The sequence below is a fragment of the Lactuca virosa genome, chromosome 9, assembly GCF_052849685.1.
Source record: "Lactuca virosa cultivar CGN04683 chromosome 9, Lactuca_virosa_CGN04683_v6, whole genome shotgun sequence".
In the NCBI taxonomy this organism is placed as follows: Eukaryota; Viridiplantae; Streptophyta; class Magnoliopsida; order Asterales; family Asteraceae; genus Lactuca; species Lactuca virosa.
In genome coordinates, this window is record NC_136434.1 from 194,718,339 (window position 1) to 194,728,607 (window position 10,269).

Genomic DNA, 10,269 nt, shown 5'->3' on the forward strand with positions numbered 1-10,269 from the left:
GGTTTGTAACTCCCATGGAGCCTCCATGGAGCATTCAATGGGTTTAACCCAACTTGATTATCCATGGAGCCTTTTAGCCCACTATACAAGTTATGGATGATTTACATGATCAACCCATATATTTAATTAGTCATCTTTTGATCACTTAATTAATCCTAGATTAATTCTTGATCAATACTAATTAAATAATACTATTAATATATTAGAACTTATAATATATTAATATTTCACAAGTGTTATTTCTCTCATTTAGTCTATCCAAATGCATGATGCCATGCAACCCAAATGGACCATGCCGGGTCGGGTCAAGTACATACCAGAAATAGTTATGGACTTAGACACCTTATCCAACAGAAAACCCATGTGAAGCGTGTGAAGTCATCTACTATAACTAGTATGTACTTCTTGTGATGGAGACTGGCTACGGTTGATGGACCACAGAGATCAATGTGAAGGAGCTCTAGTGGTTCAGAAATTGAAGAGTCAATCACCATGGGGTGACTTGCTTTGGATTGCTTCCCACATTCACATGCAGGACAGAGAGTATCATTGCTGAACTTGAGAATAGGGAGTCCTCTTACTAGTTCTCCAGTGACCAAATTGTTGATGTATCTGAAGTTGAGATGAGCTAGCTTGCGGTGCCATATCCAGTTGACTTCGGACACAGCTTTGGATAGGAAACATAACTGCGGTTTGCCTATGATCAGAGAGACATCCAGAGGATACATAGTACCTTCAGATCGAGACTTGATCAAACATGTGCTCCTATCACTTGTCATTACATAGCAAAATTGATCATCAAATTCAACTCGATGGCCTGCCTTACATAGTTGGCCAACACTAACGAGATTGTGTTTAAGGCTTTCTACATAAGCAACCTTTTGAATAGAGAAGTTCCCCGTAGTGAGAACACTGTAACCTCGGATGATCCCATTCACATTATTGCCGAATGTAACCTTTCCACCGTTGCAAATTGGCCTGAAATCCCGAAGGTATTCTAACCTTCCGGTCATGTGCAAGGAGCAGGCACTGTCGATTAACCATTCTTCTTCTTGTTCCTCCTTGCACAAAGCCTGAGAATTACACGGTTAGTTTAGGCATCCAAACTAGTTTGGAGCCTGGGATAACAGATGAGTTTCTGAATGATGCATGGACCGAGGTTGCAGGGACAGGTTTCTTGTCAACTTTTAATCCTAGTCCTGGGTGTTTGTGTAGTTTTGGAGTGTTGTGTGTTGTTGAAAAGTTACGAGGTTTCTGACTCCAACTAGATTTGATATAATATGAATCTTTTTGGCAACTACACTGACATTTGCAGGTTGAGATTTTGTCTTTTGTTCTGATACCACGTTTGGTCAACGGTCTAAAGGATGAGTTGGGCTTGTGACCGGTCCGAGGTTGAAAACATCTGACATGAGTGTTGTTTGGTTTCTGAAAAGTTTGTTTTGAAAAAGGTTTAGTACGTGTAGATCTTTGTGTCCTTTTTGTTACATTTGGTAGAATACCCTTCCAATTGTTAAAATTTTGATGTGACTTTAAAAGTGTTGGAGTGGGTAAGATACATTTCCATTTTGGATCATCAGAGGAATAAACTTGAAAACCATTGTTTCGAAAAGACTTTACACTCTTTTGGGTTTTGTCAGATGAATTAGGAATGACTGGTTAAACTGTACATTCCTTTTTGTATGTTTTCTTGATGGGAGAGTTTTTCAAAAAATAGTGTGAGAAAACAAATTTTTCTGGACTTTTGGACTTTGGAAATCTGACATGCTTCTTGTTTTTCGAAAAGGTTTGTCTATTTGTGCCTCGGGAGCGAATTTCCTCTTTGAGAACCTTTTTTGCTAAAGTTTTTGGGGATCCGCAGTCCTTGATGTTCAACTGCGGTTTCCTGGAATTCTTAGAAATTTTTTGAAAATGTGGGCTTGAGTCATCCGAACTTGAAGACTCAAGGGTCTGAGAGCATTGACCCACTTCAAAGTTCTCTATGGGTAATTCATGATGAATTGGCTGAAGAGTCACAATTCCTTTTACTGAGGACTGCGGTAGTGATGATTTGACTACCGCAGAGTAAGTCTGAGTTGGGACTTCAGTGGGATTTTTGTGGGACTTTTGACTACAGTGTGAGACACTGCGGTCTGAGGGCAGAGATGGAAAGTCTCTAGAGACTTCGGGGCCCTCAATGACAATTTCTTCATCAACTACGGATGAGGTTTGAGAGTTTGGGTAAATGGTGCCACAGATAGGAATTTGATCACATGTGTGACCCGAAATCTTAGGCACAATTTCCTCAATAACACAATTATTGCTTAGATTATGAAGTCTACCGAAGTGAGTTTTGATGTCTTCGGGAAAGGTCTTGTCATTGACTGGGAAATGAAATTCTCGGTCAGGAGGGACATACAGTCTGTCTTTGTTGAACCGGGGTGAGGAATCCATTGCGGTAGGATATCCATTTGACCAACCCCAATTGTATGTATTGTCCATGGTTCCATTATTTACCAAATTTTCAATAGCTTCACTTTCATTGAATAATTTTTCAATTAAGAGATTTAAGCGTACAATTTCACTCTGAGCTAAATCTCTCTGGTTCAAAGCTATCTCTAATTGTGTTTCACTCAACATTCTTGCATCTTTTTCTAACTCTAGGTCCTTTTCTAACATAGCCATTTTGAGTCTTTTGTTATCCAGTCGTCCTCTCACATGGAACATCTCTTGGGACGCAATGTTCTTCTCATCTAAGGCTTTGTTATAGTCTGTAAGGACGGCAACACAAGTGTCATTAAGATCTTCCATGTAGGGTTGACAGTCATGCATGCTATAGTTTAGAGTTTGGATCATGAGTTTTACCTGTTCGACGATGCTTAGAGTTCCATCCTTTGCCATGTAGCAGTAGTTTTTGTCCAGCTTTGTAGACCCATCATCATCCGCAGTTGCCAGCATGCAGATTTTCCCTTTTCCTTTGACACTGCTGATGGCTTCATCTTCGTCTCCGGATGACCAAACTTGATGGTCTCTTTTGACATGGGCTACGTATGCCCTTGCCTTTTCTTTATCTTCCAACTCTTGAGCCATTCTAAGGTAGAATGCTCTGTCTTTTACTACATTGGCCTTACAATCTCTTGCAAAGTGATTCTCTTTGTTGCATTTGTGACAAATCACAACATCAGTCTTGTCTTCAGAGGTAGTACCGGAGTCAGTGGTTTGAGTGGACTGCGGTGCTTCCTTTGGTTGAGTATTTTGAGATTGCGGTGGTGGATGAGAACTTTTGGGATATCGAGGATGGTTATTCTGCGGGTTGAAGCTATGATTGAATGGAGGTTTGTTGAACTGTTGATTCTTGCGGAAGGAGGGAGGTGGTAGACGGTTGAACTGTTGGCTAACCAGAGCAATAGCCTTCTGAAATTCTTCTTCATCATCATACTCTGAATCAGCTTCGTATGACTGCGGTGGAGTGTCATACGAGGGAGAGTAAGATTGATTATGTGGAGCTTGTGCTATGAGAGGAAGTGGTCCTCCGAAGTCAGCACAGTCTTTGAGTACGGTGGATTCTTGTGCTTGCAGTTCTCCATAGAGCTTGTAGAGTGGCAAAGAATGAATCTTTCTATCGCCTTGGACTATCATCTTAGTCGTAGTCCAATGTCTTCCCAAACCATTAAGAAACTGAAGATTTGTTTCATGGTTACTGCGGATGGTGCCCGCATTGGATAACTTGGTGACTATCAGGTTGAACCTTTTGAAGGAGTCTTCCAAGCTTTCGCCAGTATGAGCTTTGAAGTTGTTGAACTCATTGAGTGCGGTAGTAAGCTTCTTGTCTTGTGCTTGTTCTGAGCCTTCGTACAAATTCTTGAGAACTTCCCAGATCTCTTTTGCTGATTTGCAATTTATGATAATATCGAAGTTGTCAGGAGCAACTCCACAGGAGATTTCATAAAAAGCAACAGCATCATTTTCCATTTTATCGAGATCATCCTTGGTGGGACGGTTCATGACTGGTTGACCTCCTCCTAGTCTGGTTGTAGCACCGCCAGTTTGGACTGGTGTAAGGACTGGGACATGTGGTCATTTTTCTACGGATCACCATACATCTCTACCAAGTCTCCTTAAGTATCTTTCCATTCTTTGAGACCAGTGATGATATTCATTTGCTACTAGTATTGGGGCTCGATTAGAACCACCAACACTGTTGGAAACATTCAGATATAACGATTGTGCCATATTTTTGAAGTTTTTTTTGTTTTAAGAAATGAGCTTCAGTGGTATAGAAGGCCCTTTGAAAATCAGAGTTTCGTTTTCAAAAAGCAACCACTATGGCTCTGATACCAATTGTTGAGAGAAAAACTTTGAGACACACTTGAACAAACGTTAGAACAAGTATATTGCGGAATAGTTAATCTCGAAGGATCTAAAAGCTCAACAATAATATTAATAAGTTAGAGTTAGATAGTTAGAGAGTAAGTTGCGGAAAAGTAAAGAAATGAAATGACAACAATTGTTATATCAAGAATACACATAAGTTGATTCATAACAAGGAATGCATTCAAGCCAAGTTAATAAGTGAGATCAAACTTAGTGATTAAGTCACAAGAGACTTGCTCCAAAGAGAGATTGTAATCAGTTATATTCTAGTAAGATTTGTGAGTAAGAAGAGATGAGTAATTAGATAGAGAGATAGAAAAGATAACTTCAGAGATGTGTATTCAGAATGATAGATCTGTTTCTCTTACTTGTTACAAGAGAATGAGAATGAGCTCTATTTATAGAGACTCAAGAAGTTACATTGAATCACTCTCTAAGAGTAGCCATGCAAGGCATACTGGACAATAGAGAGAATTACAGTAAGATAAAATAAGCTAAGTAACAAAAAGTGACTGTGGTTGGCTTTGATGACTTCAGATGCTGAAGAGGGAGCTTGACTGCGGTAGCTGAAGTTCAAGAGGGTTACTTTTCATGATTCAACAACAAGGATATTACATAAAATTTTGATCCAACCACAGTTAAACATCAAAACATGCTACAAAATACAAGTTCCACTGACAAAGTTTATCCAACCATAGTTAAACATCAAAAGATGGTCCAAAATACAAGTATCACTAACAAAAAGATGCTCCAATGGTGTATTTCAATCCAAACATGCGATGATGGGCCCAACCTTAGGGTATATTTTAACCTAATCTACATAACACAATCCGGTGGGATGGCATTGGTGCCTTCGACCCCCGAGTATAGTGATAATACTCACTTGAATCACATCGTCGACTAAAACCCCGCTCAGTGGCACGATAAAGTTGTTTCATTCGATCCCAGGAGCTCCGAAACTCAGATCTGGTCCTTCCTATGGTTTATATGGATAAATTTTCCAAATTTATCCATTAAGACACTCAAATAGATCAAGATCTCAAACCTTATGTCCAAATAAAGCTAAGTACAACAATGTCTTAACCATTAAGCTCTTAATGTGTTTTCATTTAGTTAATATATGTTACTAATAATTATTATTTTGTTGAAATAAAAACAGAACAATTGGAATATCCGTGATGATAAACACAAAGCCAGTGTACTTATGACTTGCAACCATAAGTGGAGATCATTCAAGAATTGGATTAAAAGGGATTTCTTGGCCAATGAGGATTAACTAGATCCACTTGAAACCTACTCATATCTGGAGAAGACTGCATTGCAAAAGTTTAAGGAGAGAATTTATGAATAATTATAAGAATGATGTTGTCTAAAAGTGTACAAGGTTAGTTGTTAATCTTTATAACATCATACTTTTGTTAACTTCAACTTTTTTGAACTGTTAGACAAAAAAACTGATTATTTGTTGTGTTTCTTTTTCAGTGAGGATTAAGGGTAACTGCTACACATGATTATGGGACAGTTCCTCTGCCATGCAATCATAGTTTCTTTTTTGAAAATTTTTATGTAGTAAGAAATGACAAATCAAGAAGTTTTTTTGTGACACTCAAATATGTTTATATCAATGTAAATAATGTTTGGTTATTTATCATGTCTACATTAACATAACTTGTTCATTAGATCATACTCTTTGTATTGAATGTGTCGGATATAACTCTCAGTTTCTTTATACTTGTGTTGGTGGTTAATCGTAACATAGTGTATTTTCAAATGTATGTCCAATAGTTATTTCCACAAAAAAAGTTTTATAAAAAAATCATTGTTTTTTATATGACCTGGTGAACCTGTGCATATTTAATCATTATATGACCCGGTTTTTAGGATTGAAACCGGGCTCTTATCTCCTTATACAACCCAATTTTGTGTGGTAGTAACGTGACCTAAGCTCCCTTGTGGCCCAATTTTGTGTCTTCTATTCTCCCCATATGTCCCGTTTCTTTATAAACAACGGTGTTCTTTGCAAACTAATAGGTCCCAGTTTTAAAACCGGGTTCTATTTCTTTTTTCACATAGCACTCAGTGACTTTAAGTCCTGATTATTTAATTGATTTAACCGGGTCCTATGTGCTTTTTTGTAGTAGTGCAACACAATAATCAACTTAGGCTCTCGAAGATGCATGGTATGATGAAGGATGCATGATATAATAAAGGAGGTGTACTCACTCCGGAAAAAAGAGAGCATATGCTTGATAAAACTGAAGCAAAAAAAAAATGTATAACCTATACAAAAAAGTAATAATAAATCAGAGACGTCAAACGGTAGATTAAAGACTAATGTCAATACAAATATCTAATGAATCTTGTGAATAATATGAATAGAAAACAACCATGTGATAACGGAGAAAAACAAAAGTCTCATGATTTTCCAGTGTGACAGTTCAAAGAAATTGATTATTTATGTATTAATCTTATCTAACAATAATTTCTATTAATAATTTCCAGTGTCAATTTATGTATTAATCGTATCTAACAATAATTTCTATTAAAAAAATATAAACTAGTTGTTCTGTTTTAATAAATTTTGAAAAATCCATATTTGAAGAAGGCATGTTTAAAAAAAAATCGGAAAGAAAATAAAAATCAGAAAAATATCTAATTTAATCAGAAATGTAGTCTAATTAAAAATTTTAAATAATAAGATAAGTTAAATAATAAGTTTAATTTAAATAATTGATTTAATAAAAAAATATTAATAATTACAAACAAAATTACAACAAAACTAATAAAAATATATAATAAAACATAAAAAAACAAAACATGATTAGATGAATTTGATTTGGGGTTTTTATTAAGGGTATTACTACCTTTTGATTTGACTTAAATACAAATCTTTTCTAATTTGATTTAAATTAATTCATTTTGATTTGATGTTTTTGTTTTTGTCTTTTTCTTGTTTTTTTTTGTTTTTTTTTAATTTCTTGTATTTTGTTTTATTATAATAATAATAATAATTATTATTATTATAATTAATTGTCTCATTTTTTTTAATTATTTGTGTTTTAGAAAAACATTATTTTGTATATAATTGTATTTTTCTTTTTCATTCGGACTATTAATATTCTATTTTTTTCGTGTGGATTATCCATATGTTATTTTTTTCGTTCGTACTATTATTGGGTTATGTTTTCGTTTATACTATCCTTGTATTATATATATAGTCGGATTATACATATGTTATTTTTTTGTTCGAACTATCTATGTGTTATTTCCTCGTCTCGTCTATCCATGTATTATATTTCATTCTGACTATCTTGTATTATTTTTTTTTCATATAGATAGAGATAGTCTGAATGAAAATAATAACATGAAGATAATCCTACCAAAAACACAATACAATGGTTGTTGTAACAAAAAATAACACAAAGATAGTCTAATTGGAAAAAAAAATTGAATAGATGAAACGGAAAAATTAACACAGGGATAATCAGAATGAAAAAATAATACAAAGATAGACAGCCCCAATGAAAAAAAAAAATAACATGTGGTTACTCCGACCAAAAAAAACTACGCAAGAATACTCGGGACAAAAAATAACATAATGATAGTCTGAATGAAAAAAAAAATAAAATATGAATAGTTTAAACGGAAAAATAACACACAGATAGTGAGAACAAAAAAATAATACAAAAAGTCATTACAAAAAAAAGTAACAAATGAATAGTTCGAACGAAAAAAATAATGAATAGATAATCTAAACGAGAAAAAATAATACAATATAGAATGAAAAAACAACTGAATGAAAAAAATAACACAAAATAAAAGCTCTAACGAAAAATTTTCAATATATTTTTTAATGTTAATAATAATATGTATTTATTAAAAATATTATAAACAAAAAATAAAACAAAAAAGTTAAAAAGACACTAAAAAGACAAAATACCAATTCAAGGGGTAAAAAACAATTAGGGCATGAAAAGAAAAACCTAAATGACCCAACAATCTTAATAAAATTCTTAAGTCAAATCAATATAATCATGTTTTGTTTTTTTATATTTTTTCATATTTTTTATACTTATTGTTATTTTGTTTATTATTATTAATATTTTTTTTATTAAATTGATTATATATATATATATATATATATATATATATATATATATATATATATAATGGTAATTGTTTCTTATGAATAGTGAACTTCCACAAATTTTGTCTATTTTAGTCCCTGGACTTTATGTTGTTTTTTTGGCAGAATTGGTCCCTGTACTTTGGCAACTTTGGTCCTTATTTTTTTAGCTATTTTGACACTTTTGGTCATTGTAATCGATATTTTTACATTTTTTAGGAACCTTTTAATATTTAAAGTTTGGCCACAAAACTTTAACGGTTTGACAACTTTGATCCCTTTTCTATTTAGGAACCTTTTAATATTTAAAGTTTGGCCACAAAACTTTAACGGTTTGACAACTTTGGTCCTCATTTTTTAGCCATTTTGACACTTTTGGTCCTTGTAATCGATATTTTTACATTTTTTAGGAACCTTTTAATATTTAAAGTTTGGCCACAAAACTTTAACGGTTTGACAACTTTGATCCCTTTTCTATTTAGGAACCTTTTAATATTTAAAGTTTGGCCACAAAACTTTAACGGTTTGACAACTTTAGTCCTCATTTTTTAGCCATTTTGACACTTTTGGTCCTTATAATCGATATTTTTATATTTTTTAGGAACCTTTTAATATTTAAAGTTTGGCCACAAAACTTTAACGGTTTGACAACTTTAATCCCTTTTCTATTTAGGAACCTTTTAATATTTAAAGTTTGACCACAAAACTTTAACGGTTCGTCAACTTTGATCCCTTTTCTAAAAACTTGTTAATTCCTACCGCTTTAATTCTTTAGCCATTTTGACACTTCTGGTTCTTGCAGTCAAAACTTTTACATTTTTTCATAAAAACATGAACAAAACGGTCTGGGGCAAAGCCCGGACTTGTCATCCTTGCACTTTCTACGTCTGTCATATTTATCGATTCGGAAACAACATTGAAAGCTTCTGGCCCCCGCATAACGGGGTAACCTTTTTAGTTTAAATTAAACTTATTATTTAACTTATCTTATTATTTACTTTTTTTTTATTTAGACTACCTTTCGGATTAAATTGGATATGTTTTTGATTTTTATTTAGTTTTTGATTTATTTTTAAATAGGCCTTCTTCAAATGTACATTCAATGTTGTTTTTTATTTATATTTTTAACGTTTTTTTTTTTCGTTTACATATTTAATCAATAACCTTTTGACGTCTTGTTCGTTTATCTGAAACTGATTTTTTAAAAATTGTATCATATAAATCCGTAACATTCTTTTTACAACTTATTTTATTGAATCCGAAAATGGTTATAAAGTATTCCGAAACGTAAAATGACATACGTTATTTGATACATAAATTGTTAAACAAGAAAAAACATATGTTATTAAATCCTAAAACGGTTATATCGATTTAGTACTCAATTACTTTTAGAAAAAAAATATTAAGTATACCAATACAAACTTATTACTCAATTTTTTTTGATGTACAAATAAAAGGGTTATTACTTATTATTTTGTTTTTATACCAACATAAATAGTTAGTATATATATATATATATATATATATATATATATATATATATATATATATATATATATATATATATATATATATATATATATATATATATGAGTGGTGTTAATAAAAAGTTTTTGAAACATTATAAAAAATTTAAATAAAAATTGAAAAAATAGAAAATGAAAAAAATATATAAACATGAAAAAACGTAACTAAAAAATTATAAAATTTTCTAAAAAACTCAAATGTTTTAATTTTTTTTAAAAAAACTTGAATTGTTTAAGTAAAAAAGGTTTAAAAGTATTAAAAAA